Genomic DNA, 26,684 nt, shown 5'->3' on the forward strand with positions numbered 1-26,684 from the left:
AAAATTATATTCTTCAACCTAACATGCATATTTTTGGAATATGGGCACAAGGTAGTGTTCAATACAATATGACCAATGCAATTCCATATCAATGATGCTCAAACCTTTTTCTCCCCAAGAAGGCGCTAATGCGAATAGCATAGAATTGAAAGCCTAACAGCATTGGTTGTTGTTAAAGTGTGTTAAAATAAAAGTTGAGTTGAGTTAGAGAAGCTTGTCAGCTTGTCAAGATGCAAATCTTAGTTTGTCATGCCGATTCAAAGTGTGAGTAGTTTTACTTTGATTATTATTTAGTAGTCCTTTTTTTTCAGCTGAAGAATGTTAAGATGCTACTTAAAATACTGTATTCCCTGTAGTGCTGATAAAGATTTTATAATGTTGACAGTTTTGAGTCTGGCATGAATTAATTCCCTTTACTACCATCATATGATCATTCACTAGAAATAAGAACAACAAGGAAGTCAGTCACATCATGGAACACATCATGCAGGTACCCCTGTTTGGCATTCCATAGAAATATTTTGTACTTTTAAAGAAAAATAACATTGGGTAGATGTGTTCTGAAAAAGAGTGTATTTGTGTACCTTGAACAATCTCTTGCCGAGGTGGTGACTGTTGCCTGGCATAAAAAGCCGAGCAGAGCCAAACTCACTGTGACCTCGTGCGTTTTTGTTGCAGCTAGTCCGGACTCCGCCCCGGTCTCGTAAAACTGCCAACATTATGGCTCTGTGCTGACATACGGCACCCAGTGATGTCATACCAACACTGCTTCCTATTGGTTTGAAACACGCCAGTCCAGTCTCCCAACTGTGCGATAATTAGCAGGTTTAGAAGAGGCGTGTGCGGACCACACACATACCGCACACACACATACATAGGCACACAAACATTTAGTGCTTAAAGGTGATGTGTTCGGGAGGTATTTCAGGAAAATTTATTGTGCATTTTCTATACATAGTAATCTCACTGTGCTTCCAACAACATTTAATAGCATATTAAAGTATTGTTTGGTGTAAATAGGTACTCTTAATACAAAAAACATAACTTCTTAGAAAACCGCTGAGTCCTTTCCCCCTGAAGGCAACAACCAGATGTTAGAACATGTTTGTGAGGTTGTCCAGTTTTAGTGGCTAAAGAGCCGTGGAAGAACATGCAGCTGCAGCATTGAGGTGATAAGATGCAGCAACATCTCAGTGGAGATTTTTCACCACTATTTGTCTTGTTTTTTTCATTAAATTCTTTCTTCTTCTTGACATTTCCACAGCAGTGTTTCAAACTAAATAAAATGTAATGTATTCTTGACATTTTGGTCCCATAGAAAAAAAAAATGGAAATAGAAATCATTTCCAGGGCTAAACTGTCGCCATTGTAAAACCTTTATTAATTCTACAGGCAAATTTTTAAAGTAACATTTTAACTAATTCACTGGCAGCTGTTTTCAAAGCATCATTTCCCATATTGCCAGACTTTTAGGACCAGTTTGATTGATCTTTCAAGACCCACAGAATATTCTTGTGTGACAATATAAGCACCAAACCTACCAACAGGAAAAATGTTTTTCTATAGCCTTTCAGCAATAGAAAATGAGTTGGTTTCATCAAAACACAGGTTTCTGACCAAAAAGTGGAAAAAACAAGCTTTTAGTGTAAAGAAATATGTCAAGCAGAAAAATTACTTTGATGTAAACATTATTTGCCTTTGTGACACGTCAAACTATATAAAACAGCAAAAACAAGACTGAGAAAGGGCTTATGATGACAAAATAATTAATTTACAGATATACAGCTATGAGACGAACTTTTTAATTTTTGTCCATGGCATTCGTCGTTCACTTCATGAATGTTCAAGTGTGCGGCGCCGAAACGTGTTTGACTTGTGTTAGTATTTCTCTGCCTCCTAATTGATGTGACACAAACCTGAATTTCACAGACAAACTGGGTGAGAGCCTCTTCCACGGCTACTTGTTGAAAAACATACTTGACATATATAGTATACCGTAATTTCCCGTGTATAATGCACATTTTTTCCCCTAAAAATTTTAACAGAGCAATGGTGTGCATTATACATAGGTGAAATGAAAAAAAACTGTATGCTGCCATCTAGAGGTTATGAAAAAGTGGTACACGTTCATTTAAATATGCCACTGCCACCTAGAGATTATGAGAAAGGTGTACACTTTCATTCTAATATGCCAGCGCCACCTAGAGGCTATGAAAAATGTGTAGCATATACTTTCATTCCAATATTACAGGGGTACATATGACTGCATAATATGTACAGTTTACATACCCTGGCAGAATTTTTGAAATATTGTTTTTTAAAATACGATGATGACTGAACAACAAGCGTCATTAATTTCTTTATGGTTATGTTTTGTTTGATGATAATGCTTTTCTGGAATGCTTGACAGTTTAATTTGAATACCATTAAAATAAAACAAAAATTTTTCGCCTGGCCGTTCATGTTTTCTTTAAGTAATTGTACCCATGTTACAAATTCTGCCCAGGTAATCAAACACATCAGCACAACTGTGTGTTTTCTCATTTACTAAATAAAAGTAAGGCTGTGAATTTCAAAATAAGAGCAAGTAAATAAAAAGAAAGTATTACGTGTTCAAATAAAGTGCTTGACTTCAGAATAATTATTCTGTTGAAAAAACTAACAAAATACAGATAATACTTCATATTTTGATCATATGGGTAGAAGCAACATCATGCATTGTAAAAATGCATTATACATAGGTAGAAGGATTTTCCAGAATTTTGAGGTCAACTTTTGGGGGTGCGTATTATACATATAGGTGCGCGTTATACCCGAAAAATTAGGATATATGTTGGTGGCAGTGGTTGGATTCCAGTTGACAAATATAAACGGTCCACGGCAGTGAATGAGTTAATAATAATAATTCATTTTATTCATAGGTACCTTTGTGGGCACTCAAGGACACTGTACAAACATCCATCCATTCTCAATACCGCTTATCCTGTTCAGGGTTGCGGGGTGCTGGAGCCTGTCCCAGCTGACTTCAGGAGAAAGGCGGACTACACCCTTAACTGGTCACCAGTCAGTCGCAGGTCACATATAGACACGGACAACCATTCCCACTCACAATCACACCATCATTGAATGGGAACTGAACCTACGCTGCCTGCACCAAAGTAAGGTGAATGTACCACTACACCATCAGTGACTACTGTACAAACATAATAAAGAAAACAAGCAGTGCAATGAAAATGAGAACATCATAAAACATCAGTTAAAATTTAAAATATGAGCAACGGAGGGCTTATGTTAGTGAGTGAATAAACAGTCTGGTGTAAGTATATTTTAAGTCTCGATTTCAAAAGGGTTAATGACTTGGTATTATGGAGGTTAGGTGGATTGTTGATTGAATCCTTTTGGTGCAAGTGTTGCAAAAAAAAAAAAAAAAAGCCAAAGAAAACTTAAACACGCACTGACATGAGTTAATCCTTTGATACCTCCTCAGATGTAGTCCATGCCATATTCAGTTGTCTCGGGTAACATCATGCGTGACAGCGGTCTGTTGTTGCAAAAAGCCAAAGAAAAACCAAATCCTTTTATGCTCTCAAGTCTCACGTGAGATGCCTGATGTCATGCATGGATTCGAACTCTGAAGTTTGTGCCATTTTAGCGTGGGGAAAAAAAATTACTTTACATGCTGGCTGTTGGAATGCTTTACTACACATATGCTACGCTAAACATATGCACTCCAGGAGAGCTCCAAATCCCTTTCCCGCAATATGGAACCCAGCTGTCTCATTTACCGACATTGAAGATGTCTGCTCGTTAAAGAAAGCTGAGCTGGTTGTTTATGTGCATGCTAACATGCGGGGTCTCTTAATGTGGAGTCTAATCCGGCGGTGGTGTACCAAGGGGGAGGGGGCTCTTAGGTTTGGCTGGTCCCACCCTTCTCCATCAAGTCTCTCTCTTGATGCCCTAGCAACCCAACCTGCTATCATAGCGGCTGCTTGCTATCCCGATCACACCGACGTCGCAGTCATTAATCTCTCCCCGCGTTAAAGGCCATGCAAAGAGAATTTATGTCCGCCTGCCACGGGAAGAAAAGGGGAAGTGAAGAACCGTTTGAGGAGGTTGACAGATAAGGCTCTTGTGCTTTCTGTGCGGGGCTTTTTAAACCGTGTTAAGCTGCTTAATTAGACATAATCTACAGCCCCCAGACTGAGGCGGAACTAATGAAGTTAAAAGACTCAAATCCCAAATCCTGCCATCACACTCTCTTCTACCCACCATTTGTCTAATAGCTGCACCTCTCGATTTGCTGCCTGAATCCACTGGCTTCCTTCTTTCCTTTTAACACATGATTTCCACTGCATCCTTCGTCACACTACATCATCATTATCAAATAGGTTAAAAAACTTAGCTGCGGTTATTCCCTCAGAGTCCTGAGACTTTTTAGATCAGTCAACAGGAGACTCATATAATTGCTATGTACTTTTTTGTGTCAGCATATACCAGTCACAGTTTTTAATCTATTGTCTGCTAAGATTCACAGTTTATTGTTCATTGTAAAAGCAATAACTTTATTGATCTGGAATATTATCTGGCAAAAGATGTTCTGCATGCGTCAGCACATTCCTTGTCACCTTTACTGGTCTCAACCAATTCTCTTTAACCTTTTCATTGTTCAATTTCAGAAGAAGAACCCTGTTTGTTTTCCAGACCAGCCGATTCCAATATGCTTGATGGAGCAAAAGTCAACCAATTTTCCTTGATGAATCCAAAGACTGATGAGATTTTCTCCTTGTTGTGATAGGTTTATGACAACAGTCACTTAATACCTTTTGTAAACATCATTGTCACACAGATGGACAACAAATGTAGTGGACGATGTCTTACTCACCCACTGAACTTGATGAAAGCACACGCACGCTACACAAACCAAACAAGCAATGACATAATGATGCCTCTGTCAGGCCAAGGTACCTCATCAACGGGTGCTGCAGCCATGCAAATCCCTGACTCAGAATGTTGGGAAAGTGGTGAGCAGTACAACACGTTAATTAACGTGTTTTCTGCCTTTTAGCACATTTTGGTCTCTGCTGCACTTCTGCTTCCACAGTCCCTCCCCTGTCCTTGTTCTCAGTTCCTCGCGTCTCCCCCATGTATTCAAACGTGGATGTGTGTGTTGTTTGGTGACCCAATTTCCTTCCCTAATCTCACCATGGGGATATACACACTCACTAGACACTTCATAAGGTACATCTGTCCAATGACTGCTGTAGAAAATGACTGCCTTTACAAAGCTAATGGTCAGGACAAAGAAATCAATTTAACAAGGCTTAATACTGTGCTTTAGGGGTCGAATGACTTAATTTTTTTGTAGTTGATGCTAAGGTGATTATAGTTGTCAAATTCAATTAATTGATTATGTCATTCATATTTGTTGCAGTTGTCAACTGACTGTGTGCTTCTCCAAACACAAACTCCAATCCAAACTTGCTCCAGCACTCTCCTTGTCGTCCTAGGCTGCACAGGTACCACCCCTAGTCTCGTTCATCCAATCACATTCAGACACTCGCTCATCCGTTCATATTCAGACACCTTCATTGCCTCGCGGACGGTCGTAAATTATAAAACTCTAAACACCAATCCACATAACATACCTGAAGGGTTGCTACTTTCAACAGTATATAATAATAGTATAGGACATTAAAAAAATACAGGAGGAGGAAATGCTTTCCAATAATATATTGTAGAAGCAATGTGACAAACGGCAGCCATCTCTGTGGAATTTCTAAAAAACTTGAAATGAGCATTTCAAATTTCACAATAAAAAAGTTATTGATCGACCACTGCTTGTCTTCGTTTCGTCTAAGCGGACGCTTCAGTATATTGACTGTCTTTACACTGTTATGGGAGGATGTTTGGGGAATTTGCTGATGGCAGAAGTGAGGAATTAAGGCTGTTTGCCAGCTAGTGTTTGTGGGTGCCTTTTCAAATTGGTGTGCATTTATGAGAGTTGAGAGTTGAGTTGCATATTTTGCAAGTGACCGGGCTCCGATCTCAGTGAAATATTTACACGCGCTTGAGGTACCCCTGTTAGATTGCTACACGAACCCACCACCTGTTGATTTCAGTGATGCCTGAATCAGAAAAAGAGAAATCAGAATAAGAGAAAGTTTGTGCTTCATACATGCAAATCAGTCACCTTTTGGCAAAATTCGCAGTTTTGAACTAAAAATAGGCCATTTACGTGAATCGTATAGATCCGATGACTTTTTCCTGGGGGGCAGGGGGAGGCCGTCGCCATAGGCTGTTTCGGACTCATTGAACGCTGGCAGCTAGTGGTAACGGTACTTTTACTCCGTTACAATGATTTAAATGTCGCTCGCTGCTTTTATTGATCAATTATTGCTTATTTATCAACTGTTTCGCGAGACTACAACTTCGACTTCCACATTGGGCGCTGTTTGTGGCCTCTAATTTAAGCGCTACTGACGTTTAAGTCTAGTTCACCAATCAAACAACAAAAGAAAGTCACATGACCTACCACGTTTTGGGAAGGCCGTCGTTACCATGAAGGCAATGGCGCGCTCCTCTTGTTTACATTTAGACGAACAAAAACAATGCATGTATTGTAGTATTTGTCTGGCACTGTCTGCCCAAACGTGGATATTTCAGCTCACTTATAACTTGAGAAAACACAGTGCAGTAAATTGCAAATGTTTTTATTTTACATATATATTTTTTTGTTATTGTTTGTGCTATTTACTCAGTACTTGAGTAATTATTTCACTGCATACTTTTTACTCTTATTCAAGTATTTTTTTTAGAGGACTACTTTTTACTTGAGTCACATTATTGTCAAGTAACAGTACTCTTACTTGAGTACAATATTTGGCGACTCTACCCACCTCTGGAGCGGACATTCTCTATTGCTACTCTTACGTTTAAGCAACATTTTTGCTCATCAGATCACCCAGTGTCGTATTTGTTGCACTGGTCTTTTGTATTTTCGTGAGTTGCTGTGGGTCGTGGCCCTGGTTGTGGTCCAAGCGGAACTGTGAACCACACGTAACATCGACGACAAGAGTTGATCCGCTAGTACATCTTGTATTAATTAGGAAAGACACCGACAATTATCTAATTAGTTTATGGATGTTAGTGTTAAATGTATTAAGCGACGGAGCGATGTTATGTCGCAACACAGAATGAACTAACTTCAAATTCAGAAATGGCCAATAAAAACAGAAAATATTGTACTTAATATTTACCTGGAGGATGCATTTGGGATTAGCCTTTGAAGTTGGTAATAGTGAAAAACTATGTGAAACAGACAATGATTTTAGGCAATTCCTTTCCAGAATGAGAGTGCTTAAAGAGGGGGATGCTATTCGTGTGGCACAGATTGAAGTCGGCATCAGGTGCAAAACATAAAAGCAAAGAAATGAGGCAAATTTAATTTGAATCTTAAATTTGTACATCAACATGTACTTGAGCGGTGTAAATAATCTCTCAGTTTGCAGTAGGGATGTGACGATCCAATCTTTGAGATCGGAAATCGGTCCGATCTCAGCAAAAGAATATTTAATATCGGATCGGATCAGACTGGTTCTCATATCTCAGATTTTACCCCTCTTATACAAGCAGTCTATTCCATGCTCCAGCACTTCTATCCAGCAGCGCCCGGATGGCGTGCAGAGCCCACGTGATCACGTCAATAGGTTGCTAAGACGCTACCTTGCTAATTTTTCCGATTAAATTCCACCTTCCTCCCCCCTCTGCTCCCCCTATTTCTTACGTCACTGTTCTTCCATCGAGGCCTGCCACTCGCTATGATCATTTCCCCGCTGAGTAGATCTGAAGTCCGCCGCATTTTGGTTGTGCTTGATTTGCTATCATATGATGCTGTAGGCAGCTTTGTTTAGTGCCTGAATGGGCTGTTGCACTGAGAACATAGTAGTAGGAAGGATGGGGATGGAGAGGACATGGGTGTTGCGGCAAAGGAAGAGGAGGATGATGCTGAAAGGGGGAGATAAAAGTCAGGGGGAATGATGTTAGAGCAGGTAGGGCGGAGATAAATGCGATGGGAGAAAAGGAGGATGAGGAGAAGTGGTGATGGGAGGACGGTGATGTCGAGAGGAGGGGAGAGAGGAAGAAAAAATGACCTTTCCTCCTGTGCACAGTGAAGAAATGCTGAGGTGGACAGAAGGCATATCTCCCACCAATAGACCATCTAGTGATCACCTGCCTGCCCCCACTTTCTTCCTTTTCGATGGCTGACTTTCTATTTCATCAATTGTCTTTGTGGGAGTTGATGTTCATACAGTTTGATTTTATTTCACACTAATCCTGTTACATTTTGGTGTAAATAGAGAAGATTTATGTTGAATGAGTAAGTAGGCTACAGAGTGTTCAAATAGTTTTAATTTAACATATTGTTTATTTCAACATTAAGCAGCACGATCACCTCGTGGTTAGTATGTCTGCCTTGCCGTTTTGAGGTTCCGAGTTTGTATCCCAGCTCGGGTCTTTGTGTAGAATTATTGTTTTCTCCCTGGGCTTACATGGGTTTTCTCTGGGTACTCTGACTTTCTCCCACATTCCAAAAACATGCACGTTAGGTTCCTTTTAGACACTAGTTTTGACTACAGTATACTATATTTGCCCTGCGGTTGTCTGGCAAACAGTCCCTGCCAATTGCCCACAGTCAGATGGGATGGGCTCCAGCTCATCCACTACCCTAATCAGGACAAGCCAATGGATGGATGGATGCATTATAACATTATTGTGAGCTCATTTTTGGATCAAAAGCAGGAAAAAGTAATGTTTACAAATACAATTAAAAAGCTGCCCTATTGGTACTTTTAAACTAAAGTATTTAGACTCCAGCAATGGTGACGGACATAGAAGTGCTCATTACTGCCCCACTTATATATTGTTTAATCACCCAGGCGCATTCATGCGGAAGTAAAATATTACACAACTAATCATGTTGGAACTAACCCTATGGCAGTCTGTCATTTGGAAAGTACTGGTGCACAAACAAACTATTCAATGTTTTGTGGTAAAAAGATTTATATTCTAAACTCTCACACAAAATTTGCAACATGCTTTATTGAGTAGATGATGAAAATACCTCATTTTTAATTAATTTTATGACAGAATACAGTGGAACCTCAGTTTTTGTGATTAATTTGTTTGTAAAATTCTGACTGAAACTGAATCATACTGAATTATACTGAAGCAATATTTCCCATAGAAAATAATGTACATTCAATGTATTCATTCCAGTCACCAAAAAATATTAACAAAAATACATTTCCAGAGAATAACTATAGTTTTACAAAGATAAAACAATATGAAAAAAAAAAAAAAAATGACTAATGAAATGGAAAAAATGAATATTAACGTCACTTTTATTGAAGACTCTTGTTACTGTATGGAAGACTGCAATGAGGGAGGAGAAGTTATTGCTTGAAAGGGGAATCCCCCTATCAAGGGTTACTTACCTTTTTCTTTTACTATTGCCAGGACAATCTTTAGAGTCACTGGACCCGTGTCGGCTGTCCCACTAGGAATCTGTGGTTGAGGCAGACTTCCATCCATCCTGGCTAGATCAGCCATGTGTATGCCATTTTCTTACTGTGCTACAAGTTCTTTCTTTAATTTTATTGTGTTTCTTGCTTTCTTTATCGAAGGCCCATGATGTCTCCTTTAGCAGTCACACTCAATAAATTAGCACAAAAAACATACTAAATGCTTCGGATAGATGCTTTGTGTGGGTTCCCAAGTCCGGTAATTGAGTCAGCGGTGTCACAGGGTTTTGGTACGAAAACTGAAACACAATTTCGCCCAAAAAAGTAACCAAAAACGAATTGTACAAAAGCTAGGCTGTATGAAAGCAGGGGTTCTGCTAAACAGTATTTTTGTGACAGGAAGATTTTCAGGCAATTTCCCACTAAATTCTAATGGAAACATAAGCAGGTTCAGGTTACTTTATTGGTCTCCTCCAGGGAGAAGTTTGTCTGAGAGACAGGGAAAAAGCCACATCACATAAATAACATACAAGGGAAACAACATCTAACAACAAACTACATCAGTTTAAAAGACAGTAGTGGATTAGATACAGACCAACACTGGACGGTACTACCACATATACAGTACACCTCCATACCACCTCCAAACACTCCATCATAGTATCCACTCAAGTATTCCCCTCACATCACAATAGAATTGCTGGAGTAGTACATTTATTTCCCAATACAGAACCGCCAGACCCATTTATGGGTGTTCAGGAGCTTGATTGCTACTCGAATTAAAGAAGGTTTGTAATGGTTGTCCCTGCACAGGGGAAGCCTATATCTCCTTCCGGAGTTCAGAAGAACAAATTCCCAGTTCAGCACATGAGTACGGTCTGATAAAATGGGATTTGCCTGCTTGAAGCAAAATCATATGCGCTTTCATATCAGTGAAAAACAAGACATAATTATACAGGTTGCAGATTACACGTACAAGTAGAGATATTCAAGTAGATTAGTTCCCAAACAAATGTTATTAGCTGGATCTCTGTAACCAAACTAGATATTGGCTCGTTTCCTGGCTAAAGTTATATAGTACAGTGGATCCTCACATAGTCGCGATTCGGCATCCGCAAATAAACCAAATTCACCGCGGCTGCCATTCATTGCGGGTACTCAGAAACAATTTCCCCCTCCTTTGGCTCTCAGGACAGTTCATAAGTAAATACAGGGGAAACTCGTTCTCCTCCATTGTTGTTGTTTGTTAACCTATCTCCTTCAGACTGATGTGCCCTGGTTTTCAGTTTTCCGGCCAGAAAATGTGGGTTGTGTTTTCATGTCCCGCTGCATATTAAAAAACAAAAACAAAGCAACACGATTAAGTGTAGTGCTATTGAAGCGTTTCTTCATGCCTTGCGAGATTGTGTGAAATGCTCTTCTCCCAGTGCCAACGCGTGTGTTTGGTTTTGTGGAAACACTGCATATGGAATGGAGCCCACTGTGAGTGTTGATAGTGTTGTCTTGTTAGAGCTAAAGGGGTACATGAGCACTCAGTGCCATGTGTTCAAGAAGGGAGGTGGATACGTGGTGTTTTGCACTGTACAAGAAAATGTGTCCTGATAAATTCAAGGTTGTGCAGTAGAATGAAAATATGACGTGATAAGCCCCCATCACCCTTCCTCATACATTCTGTCATGGCGCTGTCCAATAAGTGATTCCCTTTCTGTCTCTTATTTTTAGACGTCCCTGAGACGCACTTGCCTATTTTGCGTCTTGCTGTCGCTCCGTCTCTCCACTCCTCCCTGTCCTTACAAATGGTTTGTTTTCCAGACGACTGGGGAGAATACAGACGTCTACACATTCATTCACACAAAAGCGAGAGGCAGAAATAAAGAAGGCCTTATCTTTCCTACCAGAGACACTTTGTTCATGTGATTGCATGCTGATGAATAATATATGTGTGCACACACACTCCCACGAGTCACAGTCTTCGATCGATGATGATGCTGACATGGGCCCTTGTACAGTGCTGTGTGTGTGTGTGTGTGTGTGTGTGTGCGCGCACGCGTGTGTGCGCGCACGCGTGTGTGCGTGTGTGTGTGCGCGTGTGTATTTGTGTGCTGCAGACTGTTGTCACTGTGCAGGGATGAGGACTCTTCAGGGATATGCTGATGAATGGGAGTGTTGTCACCAGTCAGGTCCAGCTGTCTTAATGCTACATGTGCTGATTTCTTAATGTATGGCATCTAGCAACAAGAATGAAATTGAAAATTATACAAAAACCCAAGCACTGCATAATGTATTAACCAAACTATTTTTGTTACAATGCTAGAGCAGCGTCACTGGCGTGAGAAAGGATCGACACTGTCTGAAATGTCAATGCCTCTGATACCAGAAGATCAAACCTCAAAAAATAAATGTTGATGCTTCAGTCATTTGAGGGACTGTATTTGCAGTACCGTACCACAAAGGAAGTTGGTGGTATTGAACATTAGCAGACGTACAGAAGGAGCACATGGTGGCACTATCTCAGCGCAGCAAAAGCCATACAATGCGAATCACACGCAAAGCGCCAGGAGGTGAATCGATTCGGATTTGCTGAATCGATATTAAATTGCGGGGGGGGAATTGCAATGCATTGATGAATCGATATTTTTACCCACCCCTACAAGCTATACTGCGTTTTAAAAAAGTCACGGTTTCAAAACCGTTAAAACTTTCCATCAGCAGTATGAGTCGGCAGTACAGGCACAGTGAAATAATCCCCCCCCTCATGTTATTGGTCCGAGCAATCAGTGAGCCCAATGACTTATCTCTTTGTCGTCTCTTTCGGGAATTATTTTTGGGTATCGCAGGCCGGCTTGGTAAAGGCAGGATATGCAAAACTTACGAAGAGTGAATACAATAGGAGTCAATACCTCCAATATGATATCACATTTACAAGAGCGCCACCCAACACTCTTTGACAAATTCAAGATAATGTTAATATGTTACTACCACACTGTCAATGAAGTGAATGTTTGTAACCAGCTACGAGAGTTTGCATTTGTCTACATTTGGTTTGGTTTGGTTGCTACCGAGGCAAATAACTAACGTCAGTTCATTACAGCTCTGATGTTACTTCACAAAGCAGGGAAGAACAGAGAAGTAGCTACTCGTTTTCTGAGAAATACATACTCTTACTGTTGCATTCTGACTTTATTTTGAAAAATTCTATTGTTTTCTTTTTCTGTTTAATAATGTCCCTACTAAACTAGTCATCACGCGGTATAAGGTGTGCCCGCTTTTTTTTAACACTAGGGCCTAATATGCTACTGTATTTTGATGGTGCTCCTAATCGTGGTCCTTGGAGAGTATTTTTTTGTGGTAGTACTTGGGGTAAAAAGTTTGAGAACCACTTCTCTTCAGAATCTGACTCCCCTTGTGTCCTCACATCCCAGGAAGATGGTGCGGTCTGACTTTGTCATCCTCTGATTGAATCAAAGAGGAACTTTCCCAACAACCACAAACATGGTCAACAGTCTAATCAGTCATTAGTCAATCTTAAGCAAGTCAGCATGTCTAAGACACAGTTATGTAAGAATGTACAGAAATTGAGCTACTGTATGATTGTATGGATTTTCTATCAAGGTCTGCAGTAGAGAGGTTTGAATCTCAGCTCAGGGCCTCCTGTGTGGCGTTTGCATGCTCTCCACATGCTTGTGTAGGTTTTCTCCAGGTACTCTGGCTTTTCCCCACATTCTCAAAACATGTATGTTAGATTCGTTGACTCTAAATCAGGGTTGTCAAACTTATTTTTGTCACGGGCCACATTGTAGTTACGGTTTCCCTCAGACAGGGGCGTTATTACTGTGAAACCATATAAATGTTTAATCGCCACATCATAATACTTGCACACACAAAAATTGATGGATAATTAGTTTCGAAATCTGAAGTCAAGGACAATAGTTTGTTCAACTATTGAAGTTACTGTAAAAGGGTTTGCTAACAAAAATGCTTGCAAGATATCAGTTATTTATTACATATGGCAATTAAAAATTTTGGTACAGATTTTAGCAAGAATCATGGAAGTTGATGCACTTGAATTGCTTTCGTGGGCCACACAAGATGATGTGGAGCCCAGATCTGGCCCCGGGCCTTGAGTTTGAAAGGTGTGCTCTAAATTGTCCATAGGTGTGTATACAGTATGAGTGTGAATGCTTATGTGCCCTGCAATCGGAAGGCGACCAGTTCAGAGTGGACCTCGGCTCTCGCCAAACGAGAGAGGGTCCAGTTCACTCGAGACCCAATGAGAACAAGTCGTATTAAAAATGGACAGTTGTTGTGTTATGTCTGCAGCAAGTAGATGTGCACCTTTGCACTTGCCTCATACTTCAGTTGATGCATGTGCTCTGTTCACGTGTGCATTCATTCAGCCCAGCAGAGCGGCTGGACATTTTTAGTTTTTGTGATAATACAAAGCCCATAGCTCACTGCTGTTTTTTATTTATTTCCCATGTTCTCCCGCTGTTCTCTACATGAATATTGGCTCCACTGGGATTTCTTGTACAAGACAAGCAGAACATGTCCTGCAAAGAGAGACACTTGGAGGTGCAGACGTTACAGTATGTCTTCCTTTGTGTTCTGTGTAGTGCTGGAATATGAACACTGGTGTTTTCTGTGTTTAAAGACATCCTTCCTGCCACAATTCTATTCTCTTAATTCTCATTTTTCCTCTATAGTGTGCTGCAGTCTTATTTATCTTCACAGTATGCCACTTTTGTCATTGAAATAAACATTACATCCATTCTTTCGAACAATGGCAGGTCTTCTGTTACTGCACGATTGAATGGTAATTGTAAACTGATGTACTAAGGAAGGATTTCCATATGTACAATGGGTCTATTCTGGAAAGATGCTTTGGTTTGATGGTGGTGATCTGAGACTTCAGCTACCTTGGCTGACTCTTATCAGATGAAAGAGGTACTTGCTTGAGCAATAATACTCTACAGGGGGTCTTTGATTTATGAATGTATTGAAATAAGAAACATGAGTTTTTGTAACCATATCATTCTCCTGCTAACTGACATTGGAGCAGCGTTGCAAAATAGCCACTTGGCAAGAGGTTTTTCTGTCCCCCATAGTCCAGAGCCAGTTTAAGCTTTATGGCTGTAACACTGCTCCAATACGTAGTACAATTTACGCCATCCTTTTTTTCGACACAGTATCTGTTCTTGACGAACCACGCAGCAGTTGTTGCGCATCATAATCCTCTGCATGAAACCTTTGAACAACCTGAAGTCTGTTCGGGTAAAGCTGGATCACCCTCTGAAGCATCCGCTGAGCCGAGCTTTTGTGGATGCTGAGTTCCAGTCCGGATAGACTTTCCCTGGCTTTGCTGCATGGTTTGTCAATAACAGATCCTGTTTTGAGAAACTTGCCATGAATAGTCTAAATTCTACTTCGCTTTGGAGTAGTGTGACAACCATTAAGTTTGTCAAACTGGCCCTTATCTGAGGTCGAGGACAGAAAAACATCCTGCCAACCTTTCGACGCTGTTCCAATGTCAATTGGCGAGCCATGGAGAAAGGAATGATATGCCTACAAAATCTGCAACGCCTATGCTGTCCAATTCTGATTGCCTTACATCTGTCCAAATGATACCTGAAGTGAAATAGAAAAAAGGAAGTGCATAGTGACTTTTGAAACACCCTGGCCTAAATTATGTCATGACTAAGAAGGTACACTCATTTTCCACTGTACTTACTGTTTTTCATTGATTGTTTATTGCCAAGAAGTGTTTTTCATACAACTATTCACTGCAATTATGATTTAACTACTACGTTACTTTATGTCAGTGACTATGGGGCGTTTATACAAATTCGTGATAAGCCGTAGGAAGAAAACTTCGTCGATGACCTCAGTTCATATTGGCCTATGCGTTCTGCTTTGTAGGGACTGCAGCTTCATTTTATTTAAATCTTACTTTACTATCTGAGAGTTTGATTCATGTTTTTCTTCGATCACCAAGTTACCATAGTCGAAATACTGGCCTTTTATCGTATTTTTCTCATGGTGTAGGAGTCAATTGCTGACAGTTGAGTCATTTAATTCACACACAATGCTTGATTAACCCTCACAGAGGCACCGTTTTAGTTTTGAATTGTGATGACAACTCTGTGATGTGAGTTAGAAGTGACAGAAGCGCAGTTGTTCATTTTGACAAGGATTTATCACCCTAATTACGGCGAGGTCGAACACGTACACTCGTAACATGCTGTCACTGTCACGTGTCTGCAGTGATCTAAATAGGAATCTGACTCGAGCTTAACATGTCAGTGTGCATAGCAGCCTGGCAAACACACCTCCTGGCAGGCCAATTAATGTGGACGTGGAATTTAATACGCATTGTGGAGGGAATGAACGGGACATTATTTACCAGTGTGGTCAGGGCTCAATCGAGTTTAGATTGGTCTCGCTGTTCTGCACCGCCCTATTTGTCTTCTAATTCGCATGATTTAATTAGCTGTGTTGGTTGTCATGCGATTGTGCCAAGAGTTTGATTTAGCTTCTGTCTTGGATTGTTTCAAGTCGGGCAAGAACCTCACTTGAGAATCCAAACATCAGAGTGGCTTATGGGCTGGAAGCCAAGCATGGTCTGCTGTTGGTGCAATACTTTGCTTCTTGGGATTAATGCCCACAAATGTTTAGTTTGTTACTTAAAAAGCTGTAAAACACTTCTCCCAGGTGAATGGATGGATCATGTCGCTGTAATTGTTCCTCAAGAATGCATTTACAAGGCGGCTTTATTTGACATGGTCGGGGGCCTTTAGTGTCTTTACTTAACTCCAGAACTTCACAAGCGTTTATTTGGAGAGAGGTTTCACTTGTACAAATGCATTTTTAATTATTTATTTATATTTACCCATCTCCCCCCCAAATAATTAATTCTGTTGTAAAAAGGCATAAAAAAGATGGACATTTGACTAAAACTATAGGAACCTTAATGACCAATTTATTTATTAAATGTTTTCAAACATATATAGTTTTAAAGGGGCCATATTTTTTTGCCAACTTTTATTTATTTTTATTTTTTATTTTTATTTTTTTAAGTATTTGGGATGTTATAATGTCTCTATGGTGCTTCAGTAAACATGTGAAATATGAATTAAAATCGTCCATGCATTCCTGAGTTCCAGACGTTTTTCTGGCTTAAGGCCTGAAATCAGGTCATTCGAATTTCTCAAGCTTATCTACGTTACTAACGAAGGTCTCCGCCTACCTCTCCTCTCCCGACCCAGCGATGTCAACATAAAGAACACGTGTGTTCTCACAAGTGGGTCTGCTACATGGAGGCAACCAATCAGAGGAAAGGGCCTTTTCTGGACACTCACATGACAAAACCAAGGTGTTTTTTGTAATGAAATTAACCTTTTTATAGTAAGTCCACGTTAGAGAGTCAATCTCTGGAAGTCTAAATAATCAAAACATTGGACCTTTAAAGGGAAAGGAGAATCAACAGTTTTCTCAATTCTTGTTTCCATACTAGTGTTTTGCATAATAATGCTGCCAGTGGAGTCGTGCCTTTGGAGGTCTGCAACACATTCCAAAAGGGCTGGGACAGGCTCATGTTTACCACTGTGTTACAGCAACCTTTCTTTTAACAACATTCAATAAACGTTTGGGAACTGAGGACACTAATTGTTGAAGCTTTGTCGGTGGAATTTTTTCTCATTCTTGCTTGTTGTATAGCTTCAGCTGTTCAACAGTCCGGGGTCGCCATTGTTGTATTTTACACTTCATAATGCGCCACACATTTTCAATGGGAGACAGGTCTGGACTGAAGGCAGGCCAGTCTAGTACCTGCACTCTTTTACGAAGAAGCCACGCTGTTGTAACACGTGCAGAATGTGGTTTGGCATTGCCTTGCTGGAATAAGCAGGGGCGTCCATGAAAAAGACGTTGCTTGGATGGCAGCATATGTTTCTCCAAAACCTGTATGTACCTTTCAGCATTAATGATGCCTTCACAGATGTGTAAGTTACCCATGCCATTGGCACTAACACAGATACCCATACCATCACAGATGCTGGCTTTTGAACTTTTCATCCATAACAGTCCGGGTGGTTCTTTTCCTCTTTGACCCGGAGGACACAACGTCCACAATTTCCAAAAACAATTTGAAATGTGGACTCGTCGGACCACAGAATACTTTTCCACTTTGCATCAGTCCATCTAAGATGAGCTCGGGCCCAGAGAAGCCGGCGGCGTTTCTGGGTGTTGTTGATAAATGGCTTTTGCTTTGCATAGTAGAATTTCAAGTTGCACTTACGGATGTAGCGCCGAACTGTATTTACTGACATTGTTTTTTTTAAGTGTTCCTGAGCCTATGTGGTGATATCCTTTACACATTGATGTCAGTTTTTGATGCAGTGCCGCCTGAGGGATCGAAGGTCACAGGCATTCATTGTTGGTATTTGGCCTTGCCGCTTACATGCAGTGATTTCTCCAGATTCTCTGAACCTTTTGATGATATTATGGACAGTAGATGATGAAATCCCTAAATTCCTTGCAATTGTATGTTGAGGAACATTGTCCTTAAACTGTTAGACTATTTTCTCACGCACTTGTTCACAAAGAGGTGAACCTCGCCCCAACTTTGCTTGTGAATAAGCAATTCAGGGAAGCTCCTTTTATACCCAATCATGGCACCCACCTGTTCCCAATTAGCCTGTTCACCTGTGGGACGTTCCAAACAGGTGTTTGATGAGCATTCCTCAACTTTCTCAGTCTTTTTCAACACTTGTCCCAGCTTTTTTAGAATGTGTTGCAGCCATAATATTCTAAGTTAAAGATTATTTACTAAAAAGAATAAAGTTTATCAGTTTGAACATTAAATATCTTGTCTTTGTAGTGTATTCAATTAAATATAGGTCGAACATGATTTGCAAATCATTGTATTCTGTTTTTATTTATGTTTAACACAACATCCCAATTGCATTGGAATTGGGGTTGTACATTGGGTACTGTATAATGTATTGCTGACGTCTGGCGGAATCCTCGTATCTCTGCAACCATCACTTTTCAGGAAACCAAACATTTTTTGTTGAGCCATTAGCATTGCATTGTCAAAGAGAGCAAGCCATTTTCAACACTTAAGATTGGTGAATACTTTGTAAAAATAACATACTCACATGGGGACTGACAAATAGTATCAATTTCTGAAAAAATATGAAGTTGAAGAAAATTTGGACAAAGGAGGTTTCAGCCTTACGCCAGTAAATACTCTTTAGTTGGGTTGTTGTGTAGAGTGGAGTCTATTATTTGACAAATACATTAATTACTTTTATCTGTGAATTTGTGAATTTGGATCCCATTTGGATGCCAGTCTGTCTCCGTGTGAGTGGGCTTTCCAAATGCCTACTCAAGGTCATTTGTTCAGAGTGCCAATTAAGGTTATTCCTACTCAACTTCCACGTACAGTCATCTTAATAACTGACTCACCCTTCCTGCCTTGCTCCCCATGCAGACTGGCAAGAAAGAACAAGGTGTAAGTGATGGAGGAAACGAAAATGACAAACCAAAGTCCCCCGATGTTTGTCGAGTGGATTGCTGACAGAAATAATCCCTTGTCTACATGTGACAATCACACTAATGACCTCAGCCTACTCACCAATAGATAGACCTGTACCTTTTTTGGTGTGCTGTTGAACCTATGGGGGGTGCAAGCGAACCCCCCCCCCCTCTCCTTTGGGATCAAAGATTAGAAGGGTGATTAAGATGGTATGTGGTGCTCTGTGTTTAGTGAGCGTCATTGGAGCAGACCTCAGCAGTGAAAGGGATGCTGCATGTAAAACATACTCATAACTGTCCATGTAATGTTGTGAATGGGTTGATTTCAGGGGTAGTTTGTAGCAAGTAATTGTAAATAAACTAATAATAGATTGCACATAATTCCTCATTTGTCAGCTTGAGTGATATCTTGCAATAATTCACCACTTACCCTCTACGTTCATTCCTGGCTCCACAACTGCAGCACTGGCAATGCCTTGACATTTGGTTACCTTGGAAACCAATACAAAAAAAAATCATCAATACTGGACACTATAGCAGGTCCAGGGGTTTTCAATTGTATCTTGAGCTTTTTTTCACATTTTCTGCATTGATTCACTCGTCTTTGGCAGCAGTGTCATGCACAATACTATATTCTAGTATGGACTGAGACTGATTAATGATTTGAAAAGTTGACTAGATAACAATTAGCAATTGAAAGTACTTATTGATTGTCGCAGTGAGAGGAAGTAGGTAAACCCTTTGGAATTTCTTAATTTTCTGCATAGATTAATCGTAAAATATGGTCTGATCTTCATTTAAATCACTGGAATAAACAAACAGAGTCTGTTTAAAGGTCCCATATTTTGGCCATTTAGACCTCCATAGAGTGTCTCACTAACATGGGCGTAGTATAAAAGTCTCAATTTCATTTTAAAAAAGCACCTTGGTTTTTGTCATATGGGTGTCCAGAAAAGGCACCTCTGACCGCTACTACTGTTTGACTGGGTTTTGTATCCGCTTTGTCCATATTTGGCTAAGACTGCCCCCTTTCCTCTGATTGGTTGCCTCTGTGTAGGGTTAGACCCACATTTGAGAGCACACGTTTATGTTGACAGCGCTGGCTCAGGAGCGGACAGATAGGCGGAGATCTTTGGTAGTTGTGGTGTCCCAAATTGCCGCTTCCTTTGTCGGGTGGCACCCGTCTGGTGAGGTGCTGTCCCCAGCCTTGGTCCGCTCTCCTTCTGCTCCCAAGGCTGCTTCTTCTCAGAAGACGGTGGCCAAGCGATGGACTTGAATTTGAATGTAGCTCTCATAGTTTTAAGAAGTAAACTTGGACTAAGACTTGAAATGAAACCAAAAGAAATAGCTTGAGCTGATTACTGAATGTTTATTCGAGGCCTCAAACAAACAGAGCAACTCGCCAGGACGACGAAAATACTGAACAATTCCAATAAGACACGGGTTTAAATACACTCCATCTGGGACTCGCCCACCTCATTCTAAATCCCTCCTCTTGGTCTTGATTGGCTCAGACCAAGTTTCCCGAAAATGGCATAGTTTCTAATCGTGTCACAACAGATCCAATGTCACGTTACCTCAAGTTGTTAGTTTATAATTGTGTCTCAGCACCTTCATTGATATTTTTAATATAATTAAGTAATGCAATATAATCATATATATATTTAGTTTTTAATGGTCTCTGGTGTTCTTTTACCATAAAATACAACTAGTTATTAAGAGTTTCTTGCTTTCTAATGGTATCTGTAACTACAAGGTTGTTATGGCATTTATCTCACTCTTGGAGGCGCTCTTGGTCCATTGGCTAGGCCGGGGGCGTCTCGCTGGTGGTCCGGCTGACAATCGTAAACTATCAAGTTTTGGCAGGTCTTCCCAGTTTTAACCTATGCAGTAGACTGGCTGGCTACCATGAGTGGTATCTTTTGGGCTTCCCAACTTTCCAAAAGTAGCTTCCAAGAGGCCAGCATATTTCACTATTCAGTTTATTAACTGGTTATTTATGAAGAGCACCACTAAAAGGTGCTTATTAAATCCAAGGGTTCACTTACTTTTCCATCCCCATCCTGCGAATCTTTACGTTAATCTCCATAAAAGTATTTTTTTTTAAATACAGCGTTGTACAATTGGTTGTGTGGTATTAGTTTATATCTGTTTATTCTTGTGATTTAGATGATCCGACTACATACTATGACCAGTTTATGCAAAAACATTGCTTTTAACTAATACTTTTTCCTCCCACTGTAAATTATTAGGGTGTGTTTACATACGTTTTGAAAAAAAATCTCTTTTACTGAGAGGACGCATTTGTTTTCACATTTTCTGTAAAGAAAGTTTTTTTTAATTCTGTGGCAGTAATGCATGTAGAAAAACTGTATACAATACAAGAAGTATACCCACCCCCAGATTTAAAAAATGCAAAACAATCCCACATGAACATGCAAACCCGCATGTACACACGCACACATTGATTAATAGTGTATAGATATGGCAAGGGGAAGCTGCAGAATGACATTTCCCGTGGGCAGACCGAACACACCTCCCAGCGTGGAGGCTCCCATGAGGAGACACTGGATTTAAACTTAAAAGGTTAAGAAGACTAAAATACAGGAGGACAGAATAAAAAACTGAAGGACAATAAGAAATTCAATAAAGTAGGATAAAAATAATAAAGGTAATGGATAAATGAATTTAAAGCCGTATCGCCCAGCCCTACCTTCCTATACAGGGTCTCCCAAAAGTCACTCTACACTTCCATTTTGTTTTCAGTTATCGGCCGAACGTGAGGCCTTCAGCATTTGAAAGGTTTGGCTTTGAAGTTTTTGTACAGTATATCGCATATCGTTCCTTCATCCATTACTCTGCAATTGACATTGGAGCAGCGTTACAAAATTAATTTCAGGTTTAAAGTTGACTAACGACTTCAGGTTGTTTGGTATCATAATCATCCGCTTGAAGCCTTTGAGCGACCTGAAGTCGGTACGGGCAAAGCTTTATCACTCTTCCAAGCAACCGTTGAAACTTTTGTGGATGCCAAATTCCAGTGCAGCCTCCTGATAGACTTTCCATGGCTTTGCGCAAACACCTGATCTAGGGCTGGGCGATTAATCAAAATTGAAGGCTGATTTGGCTTCTAACGATCATAAAAATTTTATAATCGATCAAAAATGATTAATGTGCAGCGGCCCGGGTTGTGTATGAAGGATCCTGCTTTGTAAACACCCTGAATGCACCCTGTGTTGCTTTCAGCAAGTGTGTGACACGTTCTTCTGCCCTCCCTGAGTGTGCTCTAAGCTGTTTATTGACACTCCAGTTGGAGTTTACTGTAAAACGAAATGCAGAACAAAAATAATTATTCACATTGAACATTTAAATACAAGACACACATAGTTTTAGAAATCACGAGATGTTCCTATCAATCAATGGAAAACTCTCTTGATGAGCTGGCAAACATAGATCAGGGGAGGGATTTACCTTCAAATGAATATTTACACATACGCCATAGTAACACATATGTACATACAGAAAAAAAAAAAAAAAAATACTCACACGCATTTATTTTTCCTAATCAGTGAAAATGAGTTTAAAAAAGTTTTATTCCGACGACGTCTACTTTTTTGCTTACTGTAATATGCAGCTCCATGCATGCATCGCACCACACTCCCCCCAAGAGGCCAAGGCACGTACAGCAGGAACAGCAGATACATTCATGGCTTTGTATAAAGACACAAACGCTTTTTTTCCCCCCTGACTGTCTGACATGACATCAATGTTTTCATCAGTGAAGTAGTAGCAGGCAGCAGGTGGAGTAGTAGCGGGCCTTCCACTGTGTGGTTTGTCAATAACAGATCACTTCTTGCCGGTTAATAACAGATTACTTCTTGCTTGGCGGCAATTGTAAATTGGTGAGCCATGGGCAGGGTAATGATATGCTTCCAAAACTGTAAGGCCTAAGCTGTCAAATACTGATGGCCTCATGTCTGTCCGAATGATACCTGAAACGAAATAGGGGGGGGGGGCATTTTTTTTTTGTGCTTAGTTTTCCCACTTTAAGATCATCAAACATGTAAATATCAGACAAAGATACCCCAAGTAAACATAAAATGCAGTTTTTAGATGGTGATTTTATTTATTAAAGAATAAAAATAATTCAAAGCTACTTAGCCCTGTGTGAAAACGTAATTGCCTCCTAAACCTAATGAACTGGTTGACCCAGCCTCAGCAGCAGCAACTGAAATCAGGTGTTTTCTATAACTGGCAATAAGTCTCTGTGGAGATATTTTGGCCCACTCTTCCTTGCAGAATTGTTTTAATTCTGCAACACTGAAGGGTTTTCGAGCATGGGTGGTCTTTTTAAGGTCATGCCACTGCATTTCAATCTGATTCAAGGCTGGACTTGGACTCGGCCTCTCCGAAGCCTTTTTTTTTTTAACAATTGTTTTTTTAAGCCATCCGGAAGTTGACTTGCTGGTGTTTTTGGATTGTTGTCGTGCTGCATAACCCAAGTGCGCTTCAGCTTGAGGTCACAAACTGATGGCCGAACATTCTCCTTCAGGACTTTCTGGTTAAGAGCAGAATTGATGGTTCCATGCATCGCAGTCAACCAGGTCCAGGTGTTGAAGGAGAAAAGCAGCCAAAAACCATCGCACTACCACCATGTTAGACCGTTGGGTATTCAGATTTTTTTTGCAAAAGTAAGACGAGCCTTTGTTCTTTTTGGTCTGCACTGGTTTTCACCATTGGAACTCTGCCATGGATGACACTTTTCCCCAGTCTCTTATTGTTGAGTCATGAACACGAACCTTAACTGAGGCAAGGGAGGCCTGCAGTTCTTTAGATATTGACCTGGGTTCCTTTGTGACCTCCTGGATGAGTCATCACTTTGCTCCTGGGGTATTTTTTGTAGGCTGCGCACTCCTGAGAAGGTTCACCACTGTTCCATGTTTTCGCCATTTGAGGGTAATGGCTCTCACTGTGGTTTGCTGGAATCCTAAAGCTTAAGAACTGGCTTTGTAACCCTTTGTAGACTGATAGATGTCAATTACTTTAGTTCTCATCTGTTCTCAAATTTCTTTGGATCGTGGTATTTTGTTGTAGCTTTTTTTTTTAACATTTTTTATTTTTTAGATATTTTGACAGTTTCTATTTAAGTGATTTCGTGATTGAGAAGGTCTGGAGGTAATCAGGCTTGGATTTGGTCATTGAAAATAAACCCAGCTTTCCCCAAAAAATTGATTAGCCACAGTTAATTCATGATTTAACAAAGGGGGGTATTTACTTTTTCACACAGGGCCAGGTAGCGTAGAATAGATTTTTTTCCCCCTAATAAATAAAAATCACTGTTTAAAAACTGTACTTTATGTTTACAGGCATTATATTTGTCTATATACATTTGTTTGATGATCTTAAACAAAGTGAGGAAACAATGCAACAAAAATAATTTTACAAGGGGGCAAATACTTTTTCACGGCACTGTATAAATATCCATCCATCCATCCATTTTCTGAGCCGCTTCTCCTCACTAGGGTCGCGGGCCTGCTGGAGCCTATCCCAGGTATCATCGGGCAGGAGGCGGGGTACACCCTGAACTGGTTACCAGCCAATCGCAGGGCACATACAAACAAACAACCAAAGTGCACGGTCTGTGTGTGTGTGTGTGTGTGTGTGTGTGTGCGTGCGTGCGTGCGTGCGTGCGCGTGTGTGTTGGTAAAGAGCTTCCAAACACTGAATGACAAGTATGAATCCTTGGTGCTAGCCAGTCAGAGGCAGAGTGGGACAGGTTATGGTTCCATACAATGTTTCACGGGAGTTTTTTCTGGACTCAATACATTTTCATTGTTGTCGTAACGCCCGCCGGGCCGCTCACGAAGCAGCAAGCCGCTGGCAGAACGGCGTTTGCTCCATAGATACACACAACTGGGACAAAGGGAATGTTAACTATTTATTACATTCGCTAACCTGCGAGCTAACGAGCTAGCAAGCTAAGTGCTCGAGCTAAAAAGCTCACTTGACCGCGGCGACATCGTTAAAACGTCAGCGCTCAGAGTTGTGCGTGTGTGTGTGTTCCCAACATAACACACACACCCAAACACATGGGAAAGTTAAGGTCTCACATCACAGCCCAGCAGCTCGAGAGCAGGCCTTATTTTGTATTTCAACCTTTATTTCACTAGGTAAAAGCTTATTGAGAGAAAATCTTTTCAAAAGCCAAGAGGCAGCAGAAATTATACAGGCAGCAGAAATTATACTGTAAATAAAACAACATTAATACAATAAAAATAAATACTTAAAAATAACAGTGATTATTAAAATGTATGGCATCTGATTTAAAAACAGTAACAAAGCCCAAATGCTTTCAAGTACAGTTTAGTTTTCAAATCAAGGGCTTACCTCCTACTTGTTGAGGATTGTCAGGCAGACAGCAGTAAGAAGTGGATATGAGTGATAGTGAAGTAGCTCTGCCAGTGTACCATTACCAACCACAAGTGCTCAGCACTCAGCAGAAACTGCCAGCGTTAACCTCCTCATCCCTTGCTGCCTCTTGTCTCTTATCCTCACCCCTTTCAACTCACTTTGCCAAAAAGTCCTCTTGCACTCTTCTGTTGGTTTTGGTTTCGAACCTGCATCCGTCCCTCACAAGACTTTCTTCCCTAGCAAAGTCATTATTTTCGTTCGCTCGTCTCACTTTAGTGTGTCCCACTCAGGCTGCTAAATGGCTTCAGCTGCTGTTAGAAAATAATCTTTTTTCATAATTTGAAGCCACTCCAGCAGAACAAAAAATCCAATCTTGCATTGGTATTCGCAAACAAGCCTGAATTAAAAAGCTAGTTCAAATCCATTGATTAGCAGCTTCTTGCAAGTATTGTCAGTTTAATTGGTGTTCCAAAATGTGTCCAATTTTGCAAACAAAGCAAGTGCGGTGAACACCCATTTGTTCTAGACCTACACTCGATAGGCGAAAAACCACGATATAGAGTGACCATATAGAAACTTAAAAAAAAAAAAGAAAACCGTTTTAAACACACTTTAAACCAGTGTTTCTCAACCTGCGTTTGATCAAAGCCCCAGTTGTTTGGTGAATCAATCTCTGGTTCAGCAGAGGTCAAGATGGTGTGTTTGTGTTCGTTCCATTCATCCCCCTCGTATGATTCGTGACATAACGCTTTGTTTGGCAGTCATTCGCAGCATACCGTTTGTTGCAACGTACTGTTTATGCAAGAAATCCTTTTTGAAGACGGTAGACATAAAAACGAAGAAAAGCAAAGGCAAAAGTCACATTGAGTTGCACTAAATATTTGAGTTACGTTTGTGTGTGAAATTGTGCTTGATTTAAGCTGTTTGTCACTCTAAAACTGACTGAAAACGAGAATTAAATATTGTCTGTTTAAAGAGCAAAATGATCAACCAAACTAGCTTAATGCTGTACAATACAAAATGGCATAGACAAACTAACGGAAATTAGCATAGATGTTATGGTAATTATAAAACTTCAAACAATGGATACTTTAACACAAAAAGAGGAGCATCACATACAACAAAAGAGACTTTCTACGACACTGAATGCATCCATCCATTCTCTGAACTGCTTATCCTCACTAGGGTAACTTTAGGCAAGAGGCGAGGTACACTCTA

At 40.3% G+C, this 26,684-nt stretch overlaps 1 protein-coding gene across 9 annotated transcripts in view; it reads left to right on the forward strand.

Annotated features, from left to right (window-relative positions):
• Window positions 1–26,684, forward strand: part of arhgap35a (Rho GTPase activating protein 35a) — a 117,951-nt gene that overhangs the window by 28,019 nt on the left and 63,248 nt on the right. The window contains exons 2-3 of one of the 9 annotated variants that reach the window (XM_061782987.1): window positions 2,992–3,163; window positions 5,432–5,516. The exons of 4 other annotated variants lie outside the window; for them this stretch is intronic. The gene's annotated coding sequence lies outside the window, so the exon portion shown is untranslated. The remainder of the gene's footprint in view (window positions 1–2,991; window positions 3,164–5,431; window positions 5,517–26,684) is intronic. 4 more of the 9 variants (XM_061782988.1, XM_061782990.1, XM_061782991.1 and 1 more) reach the window with 4 other exon arrangements.

This window comes from Phyllopteryx taeniolatus, chromosome 8, assembly GCF_024500385.1.
Source record: "Phyllopteryx taeniolatus isolate TA_2022b chromosome 8, UOR_Ptae_1.2, whole genome shotgun sequence".
Classification (NCBI taxonomy): Eukaryota; Metazoa; Chordata; class Actinopteri; order Syngnathiformes; family Syngnathidae; genus Phyllopteryx; species Phyllopteryx taeniolatus.